The sequence below is a fragment of the Dermacentor andersoni genome, chromosome 5 (assembly GCF_023375885.2).
Source record: "Dermacentor andersoni chromosome 5, qqDerAnde1_hic_scaffold, whole genome shotgun sequence".
In the NCBI taxonomy this organism is placed as follows: domain Eukaryota; kingdom Metazoa; phylum Arthropoda; class Arachnida; order Ixodida; family Ixodidae; genus Dermacentor; species Dermacentor andersoni.
In genome coordinates this window covers 164,755,578-164,769,575 of record NC_092818.1, presented here as the reverse complement: position 1 = coordinate 164,769,575, position 13,998 = coordinate 164,755,578, and the positions used below count along the sequence as shown (strand labels likewise).

At 45.7% G+C, this 13,998-nt stretch overlaps 1 long non-coding RNA gene across 1 annotated transcript; it reads right to left on the bottom strand.

Moving 5' to 3' along the window:
• Positions 1 to 304: 304 nt before the first annotated feature.
• LOC126531569 (uncharacterized) lies at positions 305 to 4,231 on the bottom strand. The gene is made up of 3 exons (XR_007599656.3): positions 4,124 to 4,231; positions 3,657 to 3,712; positions 305 to 724 (listed from the first exon to the last, which is right to left on the bottom strand). It is a non-coding gene; the product is annotated as an uncharacterized lncRNA (long non-coding RNA).
• Between the last annotated feature and the right edge of the window lie 9,767 nt (positions 4,232 to 13,998).

Here is a 13,998-nt window from a genome sequence, read left to right as displayed (position 1 = left end):
ACATGTCATCCTCGACATGTACATCTTTTCTCAATCTCGCCGCATCAGCTACAATCGTTATCGAAAATTTTTGTAGGCATTTGGAGCAGATATTCACTGCATCTAGTCTCAACATCTTTACTGTAAAATGTAGAAACAAGGAGCAAGAGTAACAAATAACCCATCCAAACCGAAGCTGAATCTGGCAGCAGGAGAGCTGCTGCTTGTGACATTACCATGAGCAAGGGTTTCCTTTAAAAATGCACACGTTGCCTTTTCTGGCCTGTTGGTACACCATCTGACGGTTTAGACATCAACACAGAAATAACTTGATGGATGAGGGTTTATTCAACATAAATCTAACATTCATCATCATAACGTTCAAACAGATCTTTTTTGACAAAAATACAGGTTGTTGGAAACTTTGATACAAGAATGGGTGCTAAAACAGCAAGCTTTCTAAGCACAAGAAGTCCTTGACTGTCAATGTGATGATGGTGCAATTCATGCTGACCTTCTGTTAAAGCAACATGCTGGGCAAAGGTGGCATTGCCTAAGGGTTGGAGAATTGATTTAGGCTAGTGTCATTTCAGTGTCATCAACCGCGCTCCATCCATTTCTGGTTGTGACCCATCTGTCGGAGGCCAAAGGCAGACAGCAGAATGCCCACAGTCGACAGTGCGAATGCCGACGATGACACGACACGGTCCTTCCCAGTCTTCAACTGGTTGTCAAAGTAGACATTCTGGAATGAACAGTTATAACATTGTGGAGTCAAGGTCAATGATAAAATGGGGGATACAATTAAAGTGCTCACAATACTGCCCTAAGCAGGCAACCTTTTTCATCCATAAATCCATGCCTAAGCAGAATGATCAAGGTGATGAAACAAAGACAATAAGAGAGATGAAAATAGACAGGATATACGCTGAAGTTGCAAGTACAGCACATATCTGTTGGTTGTGGGTGCAGTGCATATCCTGTTTATTTCTTTTGGGTTTTGTCATGTTGCTCAGTTATTGTCTTGTTGAAATCATTAAAGTTGGAAATGGTACACTATAGAGTGTCGGGTTACATTGGCAACCTGTAGCACAACCACCGGTGTAAGAATGCCCAGTATGTAGCTCAAGTAAGACTTGAAACACATGCCGACTTATTTGTGTGTATGTGTGTGTGCGTACAGAGTGTTTCAGCTAACTTTAGCCAGTGTTTAAAAATATGCCGATGCACTCCCAAGACGACGCGACCAAATGCATGTTGCTCACTTTTGGATGTAGTGTGTCACGGTATTTTTTTAAACAGATCATTAGCCAAGATTAATTAACCAAATCCTGAAGCAACTAAGTTAGGCAGAAAATTCCAATTAGAAAGTTGAAGAGTGCTTTGCAAAACGTCTGATTAGACAGTTTCTAATTTTCTATTAAGTATTAGTGTTTTTCAACTTACTGTGGATGCCCACAAAATACAAACAAATACCATGTGACATACCCGCTTGCACGCACTAATTGCAGCACTCTCAAACTGTCCACGTACAAACGAACATAGCATCTAACAGGGCGTGCTGCTGCTTAAAAGGCGACAGGGCAGTGATGAAGGCATTGGCTGTGGGATTTACGGCACCGATGTGCTTCCCTCGCGGCGGTTCACGATAGCGACAAGCAGACGCAGCGGCAGCACACCCAGCTGAATGCTATGTTCGTTTATGCATGCAACGCTTGGGAAGAGTGAAATTGCGACGCGCAAAAGGGCATGTCATGTGGTGATTTTTTTTTATTTCGTGGGTACCCGCAGTAAGCTGAAAAACACTAATGCTTGATAGACAGAAACTGCTTATTTTGACATTTTGCAAACCGCTGTAAACTTTCTAATTATAATTTTTTTCCTAGCTTCATTGCTTCAGAAGTTGGTGAATAAATCTTAACTAATTATCTAAGTAGAAAGCATCGGCATGTTTTTTAACTCTAGCTAAAGTTAGCTGAAACACCCTGCGTGTGTACACACACACAGGTTATATGAAGGTGCCCACGATGTGGCTCATATAAGCATTGTGCCGCTACACACGTCCAGCTGTTCTGCGTAACAAAAGATTAACTTCCTACATAAAACATGAAAATATGTTGGCTCATAGATACCTTGAAAGCACACCGATCTGCTGATAGAATGGTTAATTATACGGGTGTCAAACGGTGCACTTTTTATCGCGATCAAGCCTGATCCGGATCAAATTTCCCGGTCACAATTCGTTCCTTTGCACAAGCTGCACGAGGGAGCCAATCACGGTCGAGAATTTCGGTCCGGATTGGGCATGATCATGATCGAAAGTGACTGTGTGACACCGGTATTATTTATATTTCACAAATTCCTTGATGTACTTTCTTTGATTTAGCCATCCGGTGCATTAGGGCTGTGCCCATTCTTGGCCAATCTCCAGAATGGGTATATCCCACTGTGACACAAGTGGTAGAGAATCCCTAAATGTCACTTGATACATGTCGTACTTTTCTCTGCACCTGTAATTGCCAAATTCTATGCATTGCCATTCTAAAGCATTTAATTAACCACTTTATTTAAGCCTCACTTCACATAGATTCCAACATGTGCATTGGTCCTGCATGTACAATTTCTTTTGTGCATGTGTGTTCTTGAGGGTTTTGTTTCACACAGTGAAACCACACAGAAGAGCAAATTTTAAGTGCAGAGAGGGGTTGGACGTCAATATAAATTTCATTTACACGAATCCTACGAGCGCCAATATTGCTATACTAGACTGTATAGCTTGTAGTAATGGTAAGGCAATAACTGCCAGGATCTACAACAATACTTAAGTACTGCAGCTTCCAGTGAAGCTGCTCCGCTTTGACCATGCAACATGCTTGATGCTAGCAATAGCTATTAAAGATGCACAAAAACAGCTCATATAGCTGATTAAGAGTGTGACAGGTGACAGCAAGGGTCAAGTTAGTACTGTTTTGTAACATCATTTTATTACAGCCTCTTAAATTGTGGCATAACATGGCACACTGTCCCACAAAGATTAAGCATTGCAGTTTATGGTGTGGCTGCTTCGACCATTTTAATGCCCTGTAATAACACTGCCACTCTAAGGACCGCACTGATGCATAGCTCCGTAACGCCTTTTTTTTTTGTGTGTGTGTCTGTGTGGCACAAGTAATATTTATTTCGAGATTTCCGCAATATTTCGAGATAAGCCCTCACCCTAACGACCTCAAAGTGGGCAAATGTTCTTGGCTGCCCAGGGTTACCCAATAAGGCACGTATCCAAAACCTGCGGCGCGTTCTTATTGAATGCGTTGTACACCCTTGTCAGAAGCTCCATTTTTTTTTATTTCATGCTGGAAATTGTAACGCAAACTACCAACGTTTAGCGCATTAACGAATAAACTACTGCTCTGCAGGACAACGCATAAGAGTGCTAACCAAGGTTTACGGTTACTGTTGGTCATCGGCGATTATATTTGCCTCCAGAAGGTGCAATAGACTGCATCGACAAGAGACGGCAAGCTGGCTTCATCGACGAGCAGTTCCTTAATGATTCGAAACGAGTTCGGCGTGTACGCCTCTGGAATTGCACAACTGCACGTGTTACAGCTCGCGTAATAAAATTTAAGCCAGCTTGACTCAACGTGCGCGGTCTGTCATCTATGACGCATACTTACGTGGGAAATCCTGAAGGCGTAGCGGCTGGCTCTCGATACAAACATCCTACAGTGGCCTGAAATACAGAAACCGTTTCAACCAATAATGAGGCTAGCATCGAGCGTTCACTGCATTCATCGACCGAGCGAACATCTCGCGCTGTACCATGACACTTAAAATACTACAGCATAGTGCGGACAACAATATTACACCCGCCACACGTTTATTAGGGAGTTCATCTTCACATGAAACGTTTTCCACCAAAATGATTTTAGGCGACCATCCACCTAGAGTTTGAATGAAAGGTCACCAGGGCGAACGCCGAGTACGCACAGTTATGAATTGATTGCTTTAGCGCTGCGTGAAGGACATAACCAGCGACAGTGACAGGAATTAGGGCACTGTAAATAGGGGCGATCAAGTTAAGGAAGTGAGGAAATGACAAAGGACAAGGCATCGCGCGTTGGGACACCGGCCATACACTTACCAGCAACGTTGGAGACCACACACGCAAAGAGAACGCCAAAACGCTGCAAGCGTTGTTGCCAGATTCCAGAGATTTCCGGATTGGCCGCTTGTGTGCGCTTCAGTCGGCCTGCGCTAGTGTCCGCATTGGCGTCTGGCTGGAACTGGATTTTTGTGGCGCATCAGAATCGTAGCAGTCGTAGCCGGCGAGCGGTCATGTGAGCGCGTGAACCTCTTGCGCAGTCTCTTGGCTTGTCCTAACAGGCCTGCTCGTGACGCAGGGAGAAAGGGTTTTCTCCTTCCTCCATGTCACGGCGCAACTCACCCAAGCGTGCACCCAAGCAAAGTCGTGTGCGTTAGTAAAGTTGGTTTATATTACCATTGACGTAGGAGCCATCCTGTAGCTCTCTCTCTCTCTCTATATATATATATATATATAAACGAGAAGAAAGGATATTAACCGAGGGTCTCGATTTTTATTAATCATGTCATGAGAAGCCAACAAAGACAGACATCAAGGACAAAGTAGGGGAAATTACTTGTACTTCCTAATTGATTTAAAGAAATGATAAATCTCACGATCCCACGTCTTCGCATTACGCGTGCGAAAGCCTGGAAATAGAGTTTGGAAAGGATATTTTTTACCATGTCAATTAACGTGAAAGCATCGGCTAGTTGGTTAATCATATTCGGGCGGGAACAGTGCTAAGGACACGGTCAGCGTGTCGTTATTATTTTTTCTTTTCTGCGCCTTGACCTCTGTGTCTTAGCATTCATCCCGCGTGAATATTTTGCCAGTCCAAAGTTTAATTTATTGTTGCTCACTGGCGTTCCATTAATATAGCTCTGAGTAAAAAAGTGTGGCCTGCGACTGATATTGAAGCATGCTTGCTAGCTCAGGGAGCCGCTACATGTTGACGGCAGCGGGGCGTCAGCGCGGTATGCGATCGCTCCCCGTATAAGTTATTGGGGACTCGCGGCGCGGCGTAAGACCTCGAGTGAACGTGTCAGCGGGCCTGCGGCGCAAGGTGATACCGCGGGAAGGCAACTGTGACATTGCATTTGTAACGTCGTGCGGTGACGTGTCAGCGGAGCGGTGAAGCTTGCGCCGTTATCGTATCGACCACCCTGAGCGCAGATAAGGACATCGCTCCATCTATTTTAAGAAAGCACTCTCGAAATAACCTTTTCTTATTGGCTTATCTGCTGTCCAGGCGTCAGTTACTACAGTGCTACTACAATAACGAGCGCCGGTTGACTGCTCCTGTACCGCTGTAAGCACATCAATAAACATGCAGCGTCACTAGCGATGCTCTAAGGACTCATGTGGCAGGCCAGTGATGATAACCGAAGGTGCGTCGGCCTACGGCAAACAACGAAGAGGTTTGTTAATTCGGCCCTGTAGATTTGAAAAAGTAAAAAGAAAAGTTCTACAAAAAGGAAACGTAGTCTAATATGTGAAATAAACAAGTGAACATCTTACACGCAATATACGGGGTGATTATTCTTAAGTTTTCCTGAATTTATAAGGATCGCTTGTTGCAGATAACGGAATTCTAGTCCTTGAGCTAGATTATTCAGAGAGGTGGACAGTACTTGCGCGAGAAAGCGAAACACATATTCGACTAATTGCAAACATCACTTGTTATAACGTCTCGTTTAACTACTTTACGGTATATATTGCAGTTTAAGAATTGTAGCCGGTGAGCTTGCAAGACGTATCCACTTGGAATGAATTTCCAGATATGCGCTATCAAACTCCCCGTAAAAATGCACTGTTGTTCCATTTACCTTTTTTTTTTAACAAAACGCCCATTAATTCATTGAAGCACAAAAGTAACTGAGACGCCCGTGTATTTCGTCCCACATTTTGGGAAATATCTCGAAACTGATGCCATTCGGGAGATTCATTTCAAGTGGCTACGTTTTGTAAAATTGCCGGCTACAAGTAATAAATTGCTGTATTGGCCGTAAAGTAATTAAGTAAGAAGTTCATTAGTGAATTTTAGTAATTAGATGAATATGTGTTTTGACTACTCGTGCTAGTAATGTCCGCCTCTTCGAACAGTCCAGCTCAAGGATAAGAATTATGCCATCTGCCACAGGCATTCTTTTTTTAATTCCGGAAAACTTAAACATGATCGCTCCCTTATGCGATGTGGCACCGCTCCAAGACTGTACCCCTGCGTCGGTACAAGTTGCCCTGGTGCCAAGGCTCCAAGTACTACCTGAACCTGAATAAGTGCAGTATTTCTCACTCACATGGCCGTCCAAAATAGGCGACCTTGGAAGCGGCCTTGCTCTATGGTTGGAAAGCGCTTGTAAGACGCCTCCTTTAAGCTATAGCGTAAGCTTCTGCCTGCGATCAGTTAGACATTGTTTGTACACTTCGCGCGGGAAACCTATTGACGTCCCGTTTGCCGCCGAACTTGCAATACACGCAATTTAGCAGTTGCGGATACATGCTCGTGATCTACAGGAGTACACAAAAAGGGGGGCATCTCAGTAGGCACATATCGGCAGCGCGTTTCGGAGATTCCGGAACCACGAGGTCAGAACCGTTTAGAATCGATGTTAACGTAACAGTTATTGTGAAATTGCAAGTTTTAACTTTGCTTGTTGGTAGCTGCTGAAGATTGCAGTGTTGCTAACTTTTTCTTAATTTGTCGCTAGACAAGGCTGCTGCTAAATTTTCCCTAAATTTCTCTGCAAAGTCGGGTAAGTTGTTGCTAAAACAGTTGATGGAGTGTTACATAATGCAGCCGTTTTTAATATAGTCTAATGTAGGATAACATGGTGTAACGCATCTCCCAAAATTGTTCGTGTTCGTCTAGTGCCGTGCAAGTAAGGAATCAACAGGAAATAAAAGAGCAGGTTGTGGAGGACCTTTGCTTTATTAACGTGCGAAAAGAGAAGAAAACAGTTAATGATAATAGCTGAAATCCGGTTTTTACCTTGTATTTTACCATTACAAGTCCAGCGCGGTTCGGAAAAACGACTTACCTGATTTTTCTAGCTCAATGACTCACTTTGTCCACGTTATGCTTGCAAATATTTTAGTTTTCAACGCTCGGGAAAGGAAAAATATTTATGCGACACTATTTATGCTGGTAAATGGGCAATGACAATTACGTGTATGCAGGACAAATATTATACGTTGGCGCTTCCTTATTCATCTGAATGCCCTGTGCAGTATTGCTTGACCAAATGCCGTGACGAACAGAGGCAGTGCGTGCGTTCAGACGGCGTGAACGTATTCGCGTGAACGAGGCCAGCTGTGGCGACGTGTATGTACACCCGTGAGCAAAAGTGTAGGGACCACAGGGTCCCCGAAAGAACTAAATTTCTTTGTAATTATCATGCATAAACCGAAATTGACGAGCACACTGCAAAGTTCGCAATTCCAAGTTTGGACTGCAGTCCTCAATTTCAAGTTGCATTCACATGCAGAAGAAAAAGATCGGCTTTAACACGCAATTTCTGGTCCGTATACTTTTGCTCGCGAATGCACTTTTCTACAGTTTATTTTCTCCGTTATTCGCATGATGCGTCCTAAATCTGACCATAAGGTTTACCGCAATAAGTTTTGGTAATTTATTTTGCTGCTGCGGTTTCAAACGTCCACCAATCGAACGTATATGTAGTGAAACTGCAGCACCGGCAGCGTTGACACCAATTCTGATGGGTTTTAGAAAGAGTAAAAGAAAAAAAGAACTTCTTCGGAAATTACGATACTGGCCCTAATGCGAAATTTGAGCGCAGCTCTAAACGTGTTTTCATTTCGCTGGCGCAGAATATCTGTCCCGTGCGGCACGTTGCAAACGGAGCGAAGTGTGGGGCGACTGCCTTGCTAATCTGCACGGCGGTTGCGAGAGGCAGTGCATGGATGACGTGTGCACGCGATTCACAGCAACCGCCGCAGACGGACCTCCCAGACGGCGCGCACTACTCTTGCGCCATCTCTTAGCCATCATCGCCGCGCTACGCTTTTCTCGTGCACTCGTCATAACCTCTTCCTCCGCTTTCCGCCTCATGGTTCCGCTGCATCCTCCTCCTCCGCTTTTCTCGTCGCGTCTTTCATCCCTGGCTGCTCTCCGCGTTTGCTCTAGCTTCTCGTTCGCTCGGTTACCCGGACGCTCGCCGCAGGAACGGGCCCCTAAGAGCTGCGCTCTAAAACGTGTATTTTGTCGCGCGATGTAAAGATCGATCAGTGCACATCACCGTTGCTTCATCATGATCACAGAGCCCGCGTGCCCTCGTCTTTATGTATCGTTTAAATAACAGAGCGTGTTCTAGAAAGACCTTTTCGAAGCGAATTTCACAATTTTGAGGTCGATAAAACGTCGCCAACTATACTGTCATGTCGATAGGATACACTCGCCTGTCGCTAAAAAAAAAAAAAACTTGTCGCTAAACAAATCAGAATGTCTCTAAATCTTGCGACAAAATTCGCTAAACTGGCCACATTGTTGAAGAACCTGCCTTTGACACTTCCTCGCTCTTATTTCCACGCTGAAGCAAGGGGAATTGACAATCTTTAATGCAAATAAGCTTTCTTTTTATATTGATCGCTGCTTAGGATATGCGAGCCTTTTCTAGAACACGTACTAATGCCATTTCGTTTTCGCAGATTATACAGCGAGCAGTACAGCGGGCGCCGCCCAACCGCAGGTTTGCCGAAATGCAAACTTAGGGCGACGTCGGAAAATCGCACCGGTGCGCCCCATCGCGCTGTTTCATCCAATCATCTTCGCCCCAAGGCACCCTGGTGCGCGCCGGTGTGATTTGCCGAATTCGCTTTTAGAAAATGAAGCCTCTATGCATAAAAAACATACAAGCCAACTCTAACCAAAAAGATAGCTAGTCATGGGCACGCATATACGTAACACATATAGTGGATCGCATCAGAAGTGTAGCCAAAAGAGTAGCTAAACAGCAGATGGTCAACACAAGGACCCATAGGCTACGCTAACATATTTTCACGTAGTAGGGACGGTCAATAATACTGCTGTAAAACCATGGTAAAACCGTGAACGACGAAACTGACTTTTTATTGGGCCAACTTGTGTCCACAAGAGCAAGTTACAGTTTGGGCTCCCTGCAATGGTCAGGCGGCGCGGCGATCGGCTCAGCCGCCAGCGCCACCGTGTCAGTTGCGCGAAACACCGAGGCGGCCACTGCTGCGGAGGCATGCTTTTGCGGCGGTCGTTTGAAACCTTTCGGACGTTCTAAATTCCGGTTTTAAGGCAATCGAAAACGTCGAGGCCATTTACCGACGCTTGAGAAAAGACATCAAATTTACGACTACAACCACTTATACCGTGTCAAAGAAGTAAACAGCACGGACATCACAGTGAGGTGCTTAAATTAAATTCTGGTGTTTTAGGCGCCAAAACCACAATATGATTAGGAGGCACGCCGTGGTGGGAGACTCCGGAATAATTTGGACCGTCTGGGGTTCTTTAACGTCGACCTAAGCCTAATTACACGGGTGTTTTGGTATTTCGACCCCATCAAAATTCGGCCGCCGTGGCCGGGATTTATTCCCGCGACTTCGCGCTCAGCAGCCCAACACCGTAGCCACTAAGCAATCACCGCAGGTCGCGATGTATTTGTCACAACGTAGTAAGTATGCTTACGACGTCGATCTCAAAGTGCGTTAACAAATCATAATTGTATGCCACTTAAGTGAGCAAATACGGCCGTGGACGTCTTTGAACAGCCATTTGTCGCTTCCTTACTTGGAGCGTACCTTGCACCTCACATTGTAGAGGTTCTGGCGAATTGGAACGTAAGTGCTTTTTTCCAAGTTGACAAAGTGCCTCGAGCATATTCTGGTATTGTCGTTCGGGCTCGAATGTGAGCGGGCATTACCGCTGAAGCATCATATAGAGCAATAAGCTGAGACTAAACAACCTGAATTCTGAACAAATATGCGCTTGTGTGCGCGAGGGAAATGCTAATTTTCGAACACTCGGCGTGTTCTGCAGTGTACTCCAATCTTAGTTCTGTTGTTCTAAGCGCGAGAAAACATCGACACGAATGAACTCGGTTCCAGCATTCGCGTCTTGATCTCGGCGCAGGAAGAAGCACAGCGCATACAAAGCTCCAGCACGGAGCGCTTACGAAGCTAGATTGGAAACCTAACAACCACTGCGCGTTTGTTTCGGAGCAAGACGAGCTAAACAACTATAAAAACTGATTTACAACAGCCGGAATCAGTTCACGCGTTTTTATGCAGTTGACACTCTATTTTGTGTTTTTACAGATGCCGCTGCTGGCTGTTTTTCATTTCTTTTTCTTGTTTTTGCACTTACGTCTTAGTTCGTTTAACAGAAATTCGCAAGACCGACACGAACCGCGACGATCCACTTCAGCCACCGGGTTGCTTCCCCCGGTTTTGAAGGGAAGCGGTACAATTTGATGCCGACACCCCCTTCGCGGTTTTGACAGTCCTTGACGCAGCAGTATCCGCGCGTGTTCTTTTTGTTCACGCTTCTCACGAATGAGCTGCTAAGAGGCTGCCGGGAATACATTGGAAAATGGGAAAAGCAGGCTTGCAGGCGGGCCTGAGCGCACCACGGACAATGGTGAAATGACGGTGAGGGCCTACCCGCGGGTGCTCACCGCCGCTGCCAGGTGGCGCGACATGTACAGGCAACACGGTCGGCGATCACCGAAATCAGACCTGCCGGTCAAGCGCGTCGGCTTTTAGACATGAGCCATCGATGGTTCCAAAGTAATGGCTGGTGCCCACGTGTCTTCGAGAAAGTTCAACACCATTCGCGTCGCAAATACAATCAGATCAGATTACACAAGCTTCGGTGACAACAGACAGCAGAAAGAACCATCGATAACATTTGAGAAACTTCCGATACATGCAGGCGCGTCCCGCGCTGAGCGATAACATTTGTTAGACGGAAAAAGCGGTCACCCGAAAAAGACAAACAAGTACACGTGTCAATATATATAGGGGATATGAGAGGCGTATTTGAACGACACCTGTGTATTCATTTTGACATCACTAAAGCGGGAAACATGAAGTGTAGCCGAGTGTGCAGATGTCCACTGACGAAAAATATTGCGTTATAACCATCTCTTGTTACCTGCATGCAACACCTGACATTGAGCTCTACAGCAGCCCAAAAGTTGCCGACTTGCAGACACGCCGAAATCCTTGTAGCTTAAGGTTCCAAAAACAGCCACTTTGGTACAAAGCAGCCGTACCTGGAAGCACTGCTTGTGTGCGCCAACACCTCGTATACTGATTCATCCAACCAAAGAAACAATGTAAAAGGAAGACGCCCACTTTGCTGCTGTAGAGGTGCCATTTTCCCCGACTCCGGAATTTCTGTGATCGCCGTATGTAAGTCGAAGGAATAACGGCACCCGCCGATCTCACCGATGGCTACGTCCCTGGCAAGGGAAGCGTTTTTCGGTCAAGCGCTCCGGCGAGGCCACCACACACGCCCTTGGCTCGGCGCCGCCCTCAACCCCGGCGAAGGTTGACAGCTTCCTCTTCAGGGACCGTGTCTGTGTGAACGCGAGCGTTTGCTCACTTCGGTTCGGAGCATCGGCGTATCAGCGTGGTTCAGCTATATTGTACGGGGCTTCGCGCATGGCATCAAGGAGCCAATAAGCAGCCGAACGATCCAACAAACCATCAAACAAACGAAGCGAGAAGCGAGGGCGCATCATGAAAGGGAGATATAGCAACAAGCTAAAAAAAACAAAAACAAATAATAAAGCTGCAGTATGGTAGTGTAATCCCGTTCAAGCGACATAGCCTCTTCATTAAAAAATAAAGTGCATTGCCATACGTATTACCATCGGAAGGTATAAATATCAAGAGACTCGGGCAGCTTTGGCATCCCTTTAATTTTAAGTCACTTACTACACCAAGCACAGCGCGAAAACAACACTTCGTTGATGATGAGGCAGAAACGATTTATATTTCTTAGAGAAACGTTGACAGCCACGCCGGCCTCACTGCGAACGACTGCGCTTCACTTAATCTTGACTTAGCGCATGTTTTGCGATGCAGACTATTCTGACTAACCCACGTCTTTAAAATTTCGCAGATCTGCATTTTGACTCTATAGAAAAATATTATATCTCTGTCTCTATTAGCGGGCCCATGACAACATTTCAAAACGGCCCTTGAGCATGAGGTTACGGACGTGCTAAACTAGCTTCCCTATGACATTACTAGTTTGCACTGTAAAACGAATGCTTTCGGGGTTTGATTGCGAGAAGCGTTTATAGTGCACTGCCAGAGCGAAGTAGATTCTGAGTGACAGTGGAATGGCTATGAGTTGCAACGCGCAAGCTGTGGTCGGTGCTCTTTCCGGGTCAAGCTGGCGGCGCCAACACGAAGGACGCGTGCCAGAAAATAAGTGGAGAAAGTCTAGCTTGTAGTGAACTAGAATACGCACATCAACCCCTGTGATTTTCGTTGTCTGCTTTTTCCGAACGCTGTGTTCCTCTATTATGATGCGTGGTTCAAAAAAGATAGCCACCTGTCAGTGGCCACCTGCGCGCTTTGAGCCGTGACATCATGAAAGGATGCCAAGAGTTATTTGAAAACGCATGCTTTGCGAACACGATACCCTTTTAACCTCTACTCTTTTCCACGGGACTTCGCTGCCCAAGGAGCGCAGACTTTTTAATTTGGCGATTCTTATCTGCTGGCATACCATATTCATTTTAAACTTTCAATAGATGAAGCGCCAATAGTGACGGCACACAAGAAGAAATACAGACAGGACAAGGCGCCTTGTCCTGTCTGTATTTCTTCTTGTGTGCCGTCACTTTTGGCGCTTCACCTATTGAAAGCTATGCACCAACTAGCCCCACAACGTGTTTTACTGCAGTTCATTTTAAACTGCTCTGAGTGACACTGATCACGGCATATGACATAGACACACCACACTGGACGAGACAGCGCGAACTACCAATCCGCCTATCTCATTTTCCTGTGCTGCCCTCTACCGCACGCCGTTGAAAACGTTTTGGAAGGGTCCCGGGTCTTTCGCCGGTTGATTTGGGTATACCTGCGCCCACGTTGAGTGCGCGTCGGTTGTGCGTTTCGTGGATCGCGAATCATTATTACTGGCTTCTTCGGGACAGCATGTCGTTCCTGGAAGCCATGTAGCACTCACCGACTACAGGGTGAGCAGGCCTGAGTGCGCTGTTCTGCGAACAGTGCGGCCGATAAAGGCACGCCGAGTTCCGTTAGGCGACACGGCTGCCTTGGAATTTGTCACTGATTTCTCCACTTGGACATCGCTTTTTGTATTCTTTTTACACATTATTTAGACAGTTCGCATATTCAAGAAGTCTTCAAGCGCAGCCTTCTGCGTCGGATTTATCAAAGCAGTGCACTTGTTTACGTCGACGTCTACAGCCGCAGATCGTTGTTATCGCCAAATATTGTGGAAAAGGTGCATCGCTGATATGAAATAGTGTCAAAACGTAACAAAACATGCATATCTGTGCATATGTGTCGTGTTGTTACACCCTGAGATGACTCAATATGAGCGGCCGAACCACTTAAACACGGCTAGTGTGTTCCATATACCATATTACGGGCTGTTAATTTATTTCTGATTCTCGCTTTTCTTTAACTCCATCATACTTACAGTTTTAGCGTGCCATAGAGGATTATTAGAGAAAACTGCGCTCGCATAAGTGCTCATTTGTAGGCCATGTTGTTCTCTCACGAGAACGCGCGGATGCCATCGCTCACTAGTTGGTATAACTGAGCGAGGCGGTTGTTTATGCTACTGTATACCGAATACAGTATCATGTTTGCCGCTCGACGCAGAGGGAACCAGTGCATCTCTGAGATTGAGAAATGTGTCGGCAAGGTGTACAGACCCACCCAAGTACGTAGCG